General features: G+C 50.2%; 1 protein-coding gene across 2 annotated transcripts in view; it reads right to left on the reverse strand.

Annotated features, from left to right (window-relative positions):
- The window catches only part of MON2 (MON2 regulator of endosome-to-Golgi trafficking), a 196470-nt gene that overhangs the window by 44395 nt on the left and 136867 nt on the right, over positions 1-15208 (reverse strand). The gene's annotated exons all lie outside the window — the stretch shown is intronic.

Genomic DNA, 15208 nt, shown 5'->3' on the forward strand with positions numbered 1-15208 from the left:
AATTATTTATATAAAGTTTATGTGAGGTTTGCTATACAAACAGATTTAGATGTACGTAAGACACTGACTCACATAGGTGAAAGTAAGGTGTATTGAAATGGTAATGTATCTAAGAATACATGTGTAATGGGACTGTCAACACAGAACGACTGGTCAAACCAAGCACTGGTGCCCTGTGCATCATGGCAGGGACAATCATGTAAATCTACCTTCTCATCTGCTTGTTTTCCCTCGATCTCCTCCCTTTTCAGTCTTTATGAAGCCAGAGTGGTCAAAGAAGAGAGGATGATGGAAATTGAGGGAAAACAAGCAGGCGGGAAGATGGATTTAAAGGATTGTCGACCACTTTAGAGAATCTTACTCGTTTTACCTCATTCGCCACACACTCATGTGATTGACGACGCTGGCTTTATAGAGACAAAAAGGGTGATGATAGATGGAAAACAAGCAGGTGGGAAGTTGCACTTAACCCCTTCACCCCCGGCCACTAAAACACCCTAATGACCGGGCCATTTTTTGCAATTCTGACCAGTGTCACTTTGACAGGTTATAACTCTGGGACGCTTCAACGGATCCTGGCGATTCTGAGATTGTTTTTTCGTGACATATTGTACTTCATGTCAGTGGTAAATTTAGGCCGATATTTTTTGCGTTTATTTGTGAAAATTTAGGAAATTTGGCGAAAATTTTGAAAATTTCGCAATTTTCAAACTTTGAAAATTTATGCCCATAAATCTGAGAAATATGTCACACAAAATAGTTACTAAATAACATTTCCCACTTGTCTACTTTACATCAGCGCAATTTTCGAAACAAATTTTTTTTTCGTTAGGAAGTTAGAAGGGGTCAAAGTTCATCAGCAATTTCTCATTTTTCCAACAAAATTTAGAAAATAATTTTTTTTAGGGACCACATCACATTTGAGGTGACTTTGAGAGACCGAGGTGACAGAAAATACCCAAAAGTGACCCCATTCTAAAAACTGCACCCCTCACTCTGCTCAAAACCACATCCAAAAAGTTTATTAACCCTTTAGGTGCTTCACAGGAACCAAAGCAATGTGGAAGGAAAAAATGAAAATTTTACTTTTTAACACAAAAATGTTACTTTAGCCATAAAATTTTCATTTTCACAAGGGAGAAAAGAGAAAGTGCACCCTACAATTTATTGTGCATTTTCTCCTGAGTACGCCGATACCCCATATGTGGTAAAAATCAATTGTTTGGGTGCACAGCGGAGCTCGGAAGGGAAGGAGCGCCATTTGAATTTTTGAACGCAAAATTAGCTGCACTCATTAGCGGACGCCATGTCGGGTTTGAAGACCCCCTGAGGTGCCTAAACAATGGAGCTCCCCCACAAGTGACCCCATTTTGGAAACTAGAGCCCTCAAATATTTTTTCTAGATGTTTGATGAGCACTTTGAACACCTGGGGGCTTCACAGAAGTTTATAACGTTGAGCCGTGAAAAGAAAAGAAGGGAATTTTGTTACTTACCGTAAATTCCTTTTCTTCTAGCTCTTATTGGGAGACCCAGACGATTGGGGTATAGCTACTGCCCTCTGGAGGCCACACAAAGCACTACATCAAAAGTGCAAGGCCCCTCCCCCTCTGGCTATACCCCCCCCGTGGTATCACGGGTTCTCCAGTTTTAGTGCCAAAGCAAGAAGGAGGAAGCCAATAACTGGTTTAAACAAATTAACTCCGAATAACATCGGAGAACTGAAAAACCGTTCAACATGAACAACATGTGTACCCGCAAACAACAAAAAAACATCCCGAAGGACAACAGGGCGGGTGCTGGGTCTCCCAATAAGAGCTAGAAGAAAAGGAATTTACGGTAAGTAACAAAATTCCCTTCTTCTTCAGCGCTCTATTGGGAGACCCAGACGATTGGGACGTCCAAAAGCTGTCCCTGGGTGGGTAAAGAAATACCTCATGTTAGAGCTGCAAAACAGCCCTCCCCTATGGGGGTGTCACTGCCGCCTGCAGGACTCTTCTACCTAAGCTGGCATCCGCCGAAGCATAGGTATGCACCTGATAATGCTTGGTGAAAGTGTGCAGACTGGACCAGGTAGCTGCCTGGCACACCTGTTGAGCCGAAGCCTGGTGACGTAATGCCCAGGACGCACCCACGGCTCTGGTTGAGTGGGCTTTTAGCCCTGAAGGAACCGGAAGCCCCGCAGAACGGTAGGCCTCTAGAATTGGTTCTTTGATCCATCGAGCCAGGGTGGCTTTAGAAGCCTGCAATCCCTTGCGCGGACCAGCGACAAGGACAAAAAGTGCATCGGCACGGCGCATGGGCGCCGTGCGGGAAATGTAGATTCTGAGTGCTCTCACCAAATCTAGCAAACGTAAATCATTCTCATACCGGTGAACCGGATGAGTGCAAAAAGACGGTAAGGAGATATCCTGATTAAGATGAAACGAGGATACGACCTTAGGGAGAAACTCCGGAATGGGGCGCAGCACTACCTTGTCCTGGTGAAACACCAGGAAGGGAGCCTTGGATGACAGAGCTGCCAGCTCAGACACTCGCCGAAGCGATGTGATCGCAACGAGAAACGCCACCTTCTGTGACAGGCGAGAAAAAGAAACTTCCTTCAGAGTCTCGAAAGGCGGCTTCTGGAGAGCAACTAGAACCCTGTTCAGATCCCATGGATCTAACGGCCGCTTGTACGGGGGTACGATATGACAAACCCCCTGCGGGAACGTGCACACCTTAGAAAGACGTGCTAGCCGCTTCTGAAAAAACACGGATAGTGCTGAGACTTGCCCTTTGAGGGAGTCGAGCGACGAGCCCTTTTCTGACTCCTATTGTAGGAAGGAAAGAAAAGTAGGCAATGCAAATGGCCAGGGAGACACTCCCTGAGTAGAGCACCAGAATAAGAAAATCTTCCACGTTCTGTGGTATATCTTAGCAGACGTGGGCTTCCTAGCCAGTCTCATGGTGGCAACGACCCCTTGGGATAATCCTGAAGACGCTAGGATCCAGGACACAAAAGCCACCCAGTCAGGTTCAGGGCCGCATAATTCCGATGGAGAAAACGGCCCTTGGGACAGTAAGTCTGGTCGGTCTGGTAGTGACCACGGTCGGCCGACCGTGAGATGCCACAGATCCGGGTACCACGATCTCCTCGGCCAGTCTGGTGCGACGAGTATGACGCGGCTGCAATCGGATCTGATTTTTGCGCAGTACTCTGGGCAAGAGTGCCAGAGGTGGAAACACATATGTGAGCCGGAACTGCGACCAATCTTGCACTAAGGCGTCTGCCGCCAGAGCTCTGTGATCGCGCGATCGTGCCATAAATGCCGGGACCTTGTTGGTGTGCCGAGACGCCATTAGGTCGACGTCCGGCACCCCCCAGCGGCAACAGATTTCCTGAAACACGTCCGAGTGAAGGGACCATTCCCCCGCGTCCATACCCTGGCGACTGAGGAAGTCTGCTTCCCAGTTTTCTACGCCCGGGATGTGAACTGCGGATATGGTGGATGCTGTGTCCTCCACCCACATGAGGATTCGCCGGACTTCCTGGAAGGCTTGCTGACTGCGCGCCCCTTCTTGGTGGTTGATGTATGCCACCGCTGTGGAGATGTCCGACTGGATTCGGATCTGCTCTCTTTCTAGCCACTTCTGGAAGGCTAATAGGGTAAGATACCCTGCCCCGATTTGAACATCGATCTGAAGGGTGGACTCCTGCTGAGTCCACGTCCCCTGAGCCATGTGGCGGAGACAAACTGCTCCCCACCCTGACAGACTCGTATCTGTCGTGACCAGTGCCCAGGATGGGGGCTATGGCCACTATAGCAGAGAGTCCTCGGCCGTCTGGGAAAGGGAGACTTCCCTGTCCAGGGAGGTTGACTGCCCGTCCCATTGGCGGAGAATGTCCCATTGCCGTTGGCGCAGATGAAACTGCGCAAAGAGAACTGCCTCGATGGCTGCCACCATCTTCCTTAGGAAGTGCATGAGGCGCCTTAAGGGGTGCGACTGGCCTTGAAGGAGAGACTGCACCTCTGTCTGCAGTGAACGCTGCTTGTTCAGCGGAAGCTTCACTATTGCTGATAGAGTATGAAACTCCATGCCGAGATACGTTAGTGATTGAGTCGGAGACAGATTTGACCTTGCCAAATTGATGATCCACCCGAAAGTCTGGAGAGTCTCCAGCGTAACATTCAGGCTGCGTTGGCATGCCTCGAGGGAGGGTGCTTTGACGAGTAGATCGTCCAAGTATGGAATCACCGGGTGTCCCTGAAAGTGCAAGACTGCTACCACTGCTGCCATGACCTTGGTGAACACCCGTGGGGCTGTCGCCAGACTGAATGGCAGAGCTACGAACTGAAGATGTTCGTCTCCTATCACAAAACGTAGAAAACGTTGGTGCTCCGTAGCAATTGGCACGTGGAGATAGGCATCTTTGATGTCTGTTGAGGCAAGGAAGTCTCCTCGAGACATTGAGGTAATGACGGATCGGAGGGATCCCATCCGGAACCGCCTGGAGTTCGCATGCTCGTTGAGCAGTGTCAGGACCAGAACGGGACGGAAGGAACCGTCCTTTTTTGGAGCCACAAAGAGATTGGAGTACAAACCCTCGCCCTCGTTCCTGAGGGGGGACAGGGATCACCACTCCTTCTGCTCTTAGAGCATCCACCGCCTGCAGCAGGGAAATGGAGTCGGAGGACGAGATTAGAACACTGTCCTGTGCACGTGAGCACAATGTTCGCCACCCACCGGTCTGTGACCTGTGGCAGCTAAATGTCGCCAAAGGCGGGGGGTTCTGCCCTCAACCGCGGATGCGGAGAGAGAGAGAGAACTGAGAGTCCTGAGGAGACCGCCTTGTAGCGGTTCCTCCGACTGCCTTCCTTGGGCGTGATTGAGCCCGGCCGGAATCTGAGCCCGTCTGAGGTTTAGTAGCCCTTTTGCCCGAGGACAATTGGGACCTACCGGAGCTTGGGAAGGACCGAAACCTCGACTGTACTTTTAGGACAGTATTAACAGGGTAAGTCGCAGTGCAGACATTGCGGGTTACGGACGCCTCTGCGGTACAGATGTCCCTGTGCTCAAGGCCAGCTGCGCAAGAACAGCTGAAAAGGTTAGGTTGCCTATACGGCTGTGGATGCCGGAGCAACCGACACGCCGATAGCTTCCTAGACAGATTTCAACCAGAGTCCATCTGTCTGTGACTGGCGTCTTTAAGTGAAGCCCCATCTCCAGTGCAACTATGTCTCTAGACGCAAGCCTGGAGATTGGAGAATCCACCTTTGGACCCTGGGTCCAGCACTGACCGCGTCAGGGGAAAAGGGATAACGTGTATCCTAAAAACGTTTGGAGAAGACGCTTATCTGGTAAGCGTGGTGTTCCTGGACTGCTTCTCTGAAGTCAGCGTGGCCAGAAAAATACTCAACATCTGTGTGAGATACTGAAAAGGGACTTCTCCTGTTCGTCTCCTATCTCCACTGGGGGAGCTGAGGGAGAAAGATCCAACCTTCCATTGATGGACGGTATAGGATCATTCCGTATGGCGTTACCACCCGGTGTATCCGGATCGATAGCTATGTCAGTATCAAAGCCCTGAAGAGCTGCCTTTTGGTCAAGTAGATTGCCCATGGCCTGTCTGGACTGCAAGTCTCTATATTATGACTACTCCGTCCCTGTCCATGGACAGGGTTGACAGGTGGTTTCTTTGGCCACAACTAGTAGAGACCCAGGCAGACGAAGTGCTAGAGACCCCGGCACGTGCTACGGGGGAACATGCACACCATGGGACGGTGTCATGAACAGCATCCCATGTAGTAAAAACAGCACTGAAAATCTGTGTTGCTGTTTTGCCGCTGCCGACTAGCTATCTAGAATTATATAGCCAAGATTGGTGACCGTACAGTGCAATGTATAGCATACAAGCATAAAGTACAATGACCACTGCAGCACAAGCAATACAAGCAGCATAGAAGCCTGTGCCCTGGCACCCCTGCTCTTCTGCTGCTGTATACTAGTCATCTAGGGGAATATAGCCAAGAGTGACCCTACAGTGCAATGTATAGCATACAAGCACAAGTACAAATGCACACTGCAGCCCATGCAATACAAGCAGCATAGAAAAAAACCTGTGCCCCAGCACCCTTGGTTTTCTGCTGCTGTAGTCTAGCCATTCCAGGAGAATATAGCTAAGACTAGCGACTGTACAGTGCAATGTATAACACATAAACACAAATGAACACCTCAGTCGTGCAATACAAGCAGCCTAGAAAGCCTGTGCCTTAGCACACCTGCTTTCCTGCTGCTAATGTGTCGCTCCCCAAGCGGGCATATAGCGACCTGTGCAGTTAAAAACAACACATGTACACACTGCAGTTATCTGTGGTCAGCACTATGTGTGCCGCTTACCGCCCGCCTATAAGCGGGTGTATGATCGCCACCGTCCTGCCTGGTTGCTGAAAATCCGAGCTCGGACTTCAGTAATGGCTGCCGGCTTCTTCCCCAGCTCATGTGAGGAGGGGCGGGCCGTGGGCGTGCCCCCAAGGCAGAGCGGGAATCCGGCGCCCGACAGTGTGCAGTGAGAGGGCTGGAGCATGTAAAAAGGCTCCAGCCCTCGGCGCTGCTGATTGCTCAGCGCCTGTCCCCTTCCCTGAGTGACAGGGAGGGGGCGGGAACGAAGCGGCACTAGGCCGCAGAAGCCGGGGACTGGATTTATAAGCGCCGCCGCCGTAAAAGCGCGGTCGGCGCCCAGTCCCCGGCGAACTACAAGTCCCAGCCGCGCCGCCGCTCCCGGAGCGTCCGGCGCGGTAGTTCCCAAAACACAAAGTCACTCAGCAAAGCTGCAGTGACTGTAACCCATTACTGTCCCCGGCGCACTAGCACACCCAGCAAGTCTGGAGTGTGCTGTGCCTGTGTGTACGGGGACACAGAGTACCTGTAATGGTGCAGGGCCATGTCCCTGAACGGTACTCCAGCTCCGTATCCAACAGGTTCAAATGGGTCTGTGGATGGAGCCCGGCGTCAGAGCTTTGAGGCCGGCAGGATCCCACTTCCACAGAGCCCCTCAGGGGGATGTGGAAGGAAAGCAGCATGTGGGCTCCAGCCTCCGTACCAGCAATAGGTACCTCAACCTTACAACACCATCCAGGGGTGAGAAGGGAGCATGCTGGGGACACTATATGTGTCCTCTTTTCTTCCATCCGAAATAGTCAGCAGCTACTGCTGACTAAAATCTGTGGAGCTATGCGTGGATGTCTGACCTCCTTCGCACACAAAGCTAAAACTGGAGAACCCGTGATACCACGGGGGATATATAGCCAGAGGGGGAGGGGCCTTGCACTTTTGATGTAGTGCTTTGTGTGGCCTCCAGAGGGCAGTAGCTATACCCCAATCGTCTGGGTCTCCCAATAGAGCGCTGAAGAAAATTTTTTTTTTACCACAAAACTGTTGCTTCAACTAGGTAGCTTTTTTTTTCACAAGGGTATTGGGAAAAAATGCAACATAAAATGCATTGTCCATTTTCTCCTGAGTACGCAGATACCTCATATGTGGTGGAAATCAAATGTTTGGACACACGGCAGTGCTCGGAAGGCAAGGAGCGCCATTTAAATGCAAAATTAGCTGCACTCATTAGCGGACGCCATGTCAGGTTTGAAGACCCCCTGAGGTGCCTAAACAATGGAGCTCCCCCACAAGTGACCCCATTTTGGAAACTAGAGCCCTCAAATAATTTTTCTAGATGTTTGGTGAGCACTTTGAACACCTGGGGGCTTCACAGAAGTTTATAGCGTTGAGCCGTGAAAAGAAAAAAAAAATTTTTTACCACAAAACGGTTGCTTCAATTAGGTAGCTTTTTTTTTCACAAGGGTAACAGGAAAAAATGCACCATAAAATGTATTGTGCATTTTCTCCTGAGTACGCAGATACATCATATGTGGTGGAAAGTAATTGTTTGGGCGCATGGCGGGGCTCAGAAGAGAAGGAGCGCCATTTGACTTTTCAAACGCACAGACGCAGTGCACTGATCGGCCGCTGCAGGACGCACGGTCGGATGCGATAAAAAAAAGCGTCGGGGATACGTAAAAAAAAAAGTCACGCCAAAAATTGACCATGGATGCAGATATGTTATGTGCATCCCTGATCAGCGCTCGGCGGGACGCACAGACGGATGCCATACAAAAATTGTCGCGAATACGGAAAAAAGTCACGCCAAAAATTGACCATGGATGCAGATATGTTATGTGCATCCCTGATCAGCGCTCGGCGGGACGCACAGACGGATGCCATACAAAAATTGTCGCGAATACGGAAAAAAGTCACGCCAAAAATTGAGCAGGGATGCCGATCCGTTATCTGCATCCCTGATCAGCGCTCGGCGGGAAGTACGGTCGGACGCGATACAAAAAGCGTCGCGAATACGGAAAAAAGTCACGCCAAAAATTGAGCAGGGATGCCGATCCGTTATCTGCATCCCTGATCAGCGCTCGGCGGGACGCACGGACAGATGAAGTGTAAAAATGGACAGGATACAAGAAAAAAAAAAAAAAAAAAAGTTATACTCACAGTACCAAGAGGATCACTGACCAGAAGAGTTGCAGAGGAACAAGAAGGCAGTGAGATAGACAGCTTTACACCAGCAGCAGGCAGGACGTTGGACAGATCAGCAGAAGGACCCAGCGATAGAGGCAGATGTGATCGGGCCAGTGAAGACCTCGGACGACCCGTGAAGGCAGGTAAGAGGACGTCGGGGGGGGCAGGGGGGGATGGGGAGAGGGGGGGGGTAGGGGGGGATGGGGAGAGGGGGGGGGGCAGGGGGGGGCAGATGGGGGGGGTTAGAGGGAGAGCAGAGGGGGCGGAGAAGCAAAGGCAGAAGGAAGGAACCTTGGAAGCAGAATAGAGATGACAGAGGAGGCAGGCAGATCGCGTGGGGAGCAGATCGGGATGCCGGGGGGCAGATCGGGGCGTAGGGGGGCAGATCTGGGGGGGCACGGGCAGGGGCCTTCACGGGAGCGCGCAGGGGCCTTCACGGGAGCGCGCAGGGGCCATCGCCGGAGCGCAATACTTACCTTTGGAGCTGGCGCGGTGACAGCAGAGGCGGCGTCTGCGGCGGCAGCAGCGGTGGCGTGGTACCAAAAGTACCAGCCACTCCACGCTGCAGCCATGTTGGGGGAGGGTCCCCAGAGCAGCACAGGCCTGGGGAGGGCGGCCACCGGCAGATCAGACCGCCCCACTGCACACTGATTGGAGCGATTGCGCGTCATAGCACGATCGCTCCAATCAGTGCTGCAGGGGCTGGGGGCGACATGTTTGAGGTCCACCTATGATATGCTGCAGCAGCTGCGGCATCTCATAGCTGGATCTCACAGGATCGCACTAATTTGGGCATTATTTTTGCCGAAATTAGTGCGATCGATGTGGTTGGCGGTTCAGATTTGAACAGCCAATCACATCGATCGTCGATAGGGGGTGGCGATGCCACCCCCCCTGGGGTCAAGCAAAGGTCCCCTGCTGTAAGAAACAGCAGGGGACATCATTTGAAAGCCGTTGCTATGGCCACGGCAATCAAATGAAGTTTAGGCAGTAAAATTACGTCCCTGGTCGTTAAGTCACGTTAAAATAGGACGTAATTTTACTGCCCGCGGTCGTGAAGGGGTTAAATGTATGGCCACGCCAATGGGGAATGCCATCTTGTTGTTGGTTTGATCAGTCATTCTTGGCTGACAGAGCCCATTTAACAATTAATCATTATACCATGATGACAAAGCCCAATCTATATCTACTAAGGCATATGATTTTATACATGCTATTGGTATGACCGTCCAGTTGTTCTATGCATCTGAATTTCCTGCTTTGAGTTTAATCTCCTCACCTGCATATACATTTAAAGTCCCTTTGCTATTGGTATGCTAACCTGCTGTTGTCATGTTGTATAATTAGTTAAATCCTGTCTGTATTTTTTTTTTTTTTTCTTCTTCTTTGAGTGCTTCCTACCTGTTTGTAATTCTTTCATGTGCCTCACCCCTGCTGGTCAGCTGATGTTCATCTGGGTCAATGAGACATGTATATAAGTACTGCACTAGGTCTATGACCGTGGTCTGTGTGCGTGCCTCTGGATAAGTGCCTCATAAGTGTCAGAAATATACCAGAAATGAACCAGACATGACCAGAAGGTAAACTTCAGCTCTTTCTAACCAAGCTTCCCACTGACACAACTTACCTGTTAAATCATATACTTACCACACTACCCCCACCATGTTCACCTATGCCCTCACAGTCTTTGCCCCTCTCCTCCTCACTCTCCTTCACTATCCCCACACCCCAGCACCCTCTAAGCAAATATTCATCTCCCCCTCCCTCCTGCCTTCTCATCTGTCCTCATCTGCTGACCTACTCCTGAACCTCAGGTCGCTCCTAATATCACGCAGACCATGCCGTCCACTCTCCTTCTCCCACCTGCTCTCCCTTTCTCTACTCCTTCTCACTGCTGGTGACATAGCCCCCAATCCTGGCCCCCCGTGGATGGTACACCCCTCTTTATCACCCACCCACCACTCTCCACATAATAGTAACTACCGCAATCTATCCAACATAAAAACTATTCCCCTCTCACCCACTCTGCCGCCCCCTCTCTCAGGAGCGCTCTGGAATGCCCGTTCAGTGTGTAATAAACTGCACATCATTCATGATCTCTTTACCTCCAGCAATCTATCCTTTCTAGGCATCACCGAAACATGGCTGACACCATCCAACTCTGCCTCCCCAGCTGCACTATGCTACGGTGGCCTGCACTTCTCCCACACTCCTCGCCCTGGCAATAGACAAGGTGGAGGAGTGGGCCTCCTTCTTTCTAACAACTACAACTTCACCATAATCCCACCTCTACCCTCCCTCGACCTGCCTTCCTTTGAAGTGCACTCTGTCCGAATCTATTCTCCCTCCAACCTCCAAGTGGCTGTCATATACAGACCCCCGGGCGCAACCACTGCCTTCCTCGACCACTTCTCTGCCTGGCTTCTACACTTTCTCTCTGCTGACATTCCCACCATCATCATGGGTGACTTCAACATCCCCACTGACACTCGCCAACAAGCTGCTTCCAAACTCCTCTCCCTTGCTTCGTCTTTTGGCTTAACTCAGTGGTCCACCTCTGCCACCCACAAAGATGGAAACACACTAGACCTCATCTTCACCCGCCTCTGTCCCCTTTCTGACTTCACAACTTCCCCCCTCCCCCTATCTGACCACCATCTTCTGACCTTTTCAGCCCTGTCCTCCTCACCTACCCCCCCTGTCCAGCACCTAGCACATCCCCGCAGAAACCTTGCACACCTCAACATGCACACCCTCGCCGACTCTATCCTCCCACTGTCCTCCATATCGTCCCTCCACGACACAGACAGCGCCACCACTTTCTACAACACCACCCTCACATCAGCCATTGATTCAGTCGCTCCCCTTGTGCATGGCAGAGTGAGACGAATCAATAGACAGCCCTGGCACAACAGCCTCACTAAAAAACTTAGGCAAAGGTCTAGGGCTGCAGAGCGGCGGTGGAAGAAAACGCACTCCCAGGAAGACTTCACCACATTCAAAAATGCAATTCACACATTTCGTTCAGTCCTCACCTCCGCTAAACACGATTACTTCAGAAACCTCATATCCTCTCTAACACACAACCCCAAACAGTTATTCAACACTTTCAACTCCCTCCTTCGCCCACCACTGCCCCCTCCAGCCTCCCTCATTTCTGCAGAAGACTTTGCCACCTATTTCCAAGAAAAAATCGACCTAATAAGGCAAGTCTTCTCTGCTCAGCCACCACAACCCCTTCATGTAGCTGACCACTGCCCCTCCCCCATAAACTTCCTCCCCACCATCACCGAAGGAGAGCTTGCACGTCTGCTCTCAAAAGCGCACCTCACCACCTGCGCACTTGACCCCATGCCATCCCACCTCCTTCCCAACCTCACCACCATCCTTATTCCAGCCTTAACCCATCTCTTCAACCTATCTTTAACGACTGGAACCTTCCCCTCTGCCTTTAAACATGCAACAGTCACACCTATCCTAAAGAAACCTTCCCTCGATCCAACCTCTACTACCAGCTACCGCCCCATATCACTACTCCCACTTGCCTCAAAACTCCTGGAACAGCATGTCCATGCTGAACTTTCCTCCCACCTCTCCTCTAACGCTCTCTTTGACAACCTACAGTCCGGCTTCCGTCCACATCACTCCACCGAAACTGCCCTGACTAAAATCACAAATGACTTGCTTACTGCCAAAGCGAACAAGCACTTCTCTATACTCCTACTCCTAGACCTGTCCTCAGCCTTCGATACCGTTGACCACTCCCTCCTATTACAGACCCTCTCTTCCCTTGGTGTCAGAGACCTCGCCCTCTCTTGGATCTCTTCATACCTCTCAAATCGCACTTTTAGTGTCTCCCACTCCCACACAACCTCTTCATCCCACCATCTCTCTGTTGGCGTCCCTCAAGGCTCTGTCCTAGGACCCCTACTTTTCTCTATCTACACATTTGGCCTGGGACAACTCATAAAGTCCCATGGCTTCCAATACCACCTATATGCCGACGACACCCAGATCTACCTCTCTGGCCCAGATGCCACATCTCTGCTGTCCAAAATCCCGAAATGTCTATCTGCTATATCCTCCTTCTTCTCCTCTCGCTTCCTAAAGCTCAATGTGGCCAAAACTGAACTAATCATCTTTCCTCCGTCTCACCTACACTCTCCACCTAATCTATCTATTACAATAAATAACACCACGCTCTCGCCAGTACCCAAAGTTCGCTGCCTCGGAGTGACCTTTGACTCTGCCTTATCCTTCATACCACACATCCAATCCCTCACCACCTCCTGCCGTCTTCAACTCAAAAATATTTCCAGAATCCGCCCTTTCCTCAATTTGCAATCAACTAAAATGCTAGTGCATGCCCTCATAATCTCCCGCCTCGACTACTGTAACATCCTCCTCTGTGGCCTCCCTGCCAACACGCTTGCCCCTCTCCAGTCCATCCTTAACTCTGCTGCCCGACTGATCCACCTCTCTCCTCAATACCACCCCGCTTCTCCTCTCTGCATGTCCCTCCACTGGCTTCCAATCTTCCACCGTATCCAATTCAAACTTCTAACACTGACCTACAAAGCTGTGCATAATCTTTCCCCTCCGTACATCTCCGAACTACTCTCCCACTACACTCCAACACGTCACCTCCGGTCCTCCCAAGATCTCCTCCTCTCCTCCTCTCTCATTCGCTCCTCACACAACCGACTCCAAGACTTCTCCCGAGCATCCCCAGTCTCCTGGAACTCGCTGCCTCAACACGTCAGACTATCCCCTACCCTTGCAAACTTCAAACGGAACCTGAAAACGCACCTGTTCCGAAATGCCTACAATCTACAATGAACTCGCTGCCGCCCGACCACCGTGCGGAGCTGCCGCCCGACCACCGTGCGGAGCTGCCGCCCGACCACCGTGCGGAGCTGCCGCCCGACCACCGTGCGGAGCTGCCGCCCGACCACCGTGCGGAGCTGCCGCCCGACCACCGTGCGGAGCTGCCGCCCGACCACCGTGCGGAGCTGCCGCCTGACCTACACCCCACCTATTGTCTCCTCCCCATAATCCTATAGAATGTAAGCCCGCAAGGGTAGGGCCCTCTTCCCTCTGTACTAGTCTGTCTACTGTAACTTGTATACGTATTTTGTATGTAACCCCCTTCTCATGTACAGCACCATGGAATTAATGGTGCTCTATAAATAAATAATAATAATAATAATAACATAGGGGATCCCTTTAAAAAAAAAATCAGAGAGGAGAGTGGCAAACCATTGGCAGCTCTCACTCTGTACTACATGTTAATCTATATACAAAAGAGAAGCAGCGGCTGCATCTTCCATCGATGAGCTCAGATGTCACAAATACTGGAAGTCTCGGGGGCAGCTCTGAAATTTAAGTGGTTGTCTGCCGTGAAAAGAAAACCCTTAGAAAAGTGGCTTTCTAGCTTTATAAAACCTCTCTTACCCCACTGAGCCTCCTCCACTAATTCCAGTATGTGTTACTGTCGGCCATTTGACAACTTGAGGCCATTTGACAACACCATTGAGGACACTAACTGAGCACAATGACTCTCGCCAAGTTGACAGCGCGAGCCACTGAGCACAGGGGTTAGCTGCAGACAATAGCAGATACCGGGTACAGCAGCGGAGCCTCAGCACTGGACCTGGGGAAGGTGAATATAGCACAGTTTCTTTGTTTCTTAAATAAACTACAACAGGGAAAGATGGATTTTATGAAAGTTGAAAACCCCTTTCAAGGGAACCAACCACCAGGATTTTCATATATAAGCTAAAGCCAGTGCTATACTGGCACTATCAGGCTGATTCTATACATACCTTTAGTGGGCAGCTCGGATGTTTAGGTTTTGAAATCCAAGAAAGTAAAGTTTATAAAATTAGCTTCAAAGGAGCAAATAATATATTCATAGTTATCCCCTCCCCCTGTTAGAATTAGCATATGTATTATACAAACAACTTACTTTGTCTGTTGCAGGACCTGTGTGAGGTCATACCCATGTGACCTGGTATCCAGCTTTGTTGGCTGAGGCCCTGCCCCTTCTGGTCACATGGGTATGACCTTACACAGGTCCTGCAACAAAGTGAGTTGTTTGTATAATACTTATGCTAATTCTAAAAGTGGGAGGGGATAACTATGAATATATGATCTGCTTCTTTGCTGATGTCACTCAACAGGCAGCTCATTTTATAAACTTTACTTTTTTGGATTTCAAAACCTAACCATCCGAGCTGACCACTACAGGTATGTATAGACTCAGCCTGATAGTGCCAGTATAGCACTGGCTTTAGGTTATATACGAAAATCCTGGTGATTGGTGCACCTTAAGAAGAAGCAGTAATGATATAATATGTGATGGTGACACTAATAGTTAAGAGTGTAGTGAAATATAAAACACTTACTACAGCAAAAGCAAATAAACATGACAGTTTTAGGGCTCCATCACATTTGCGTATATCGGATGTTTTATCAGCTAGCACTTGTTCCAATGTTATTCTATTGAACACTGGCGATCAGCATTTTTTTTTTTCTCATGTCGATTTGGCATGTGGGAAAAAAAAACGCTCACTGCATGCTGCGATTGGCAAGGTACCTCAGAAGTCTATGGCTGCGTGTGAAACATTGGACTGCACTTGGATGTTA

Source organism: Anomaloglossus baeobatrachus, chromosome 4 (assembly GCF_048569485.1).
Source record: "Anomaloglossus baeobatrachus isolate aAnoBae1 chromosome 4, aAnoBae1.hap1, whole genome shotgun sequence".
Classification (NCBI taxonomy): Eukaryota; Metazoa; Chordata; class Amphibia; order Anura; family Aromobatidae; genus Anomaloglossus; species Anomaloglossus baeobatrachus.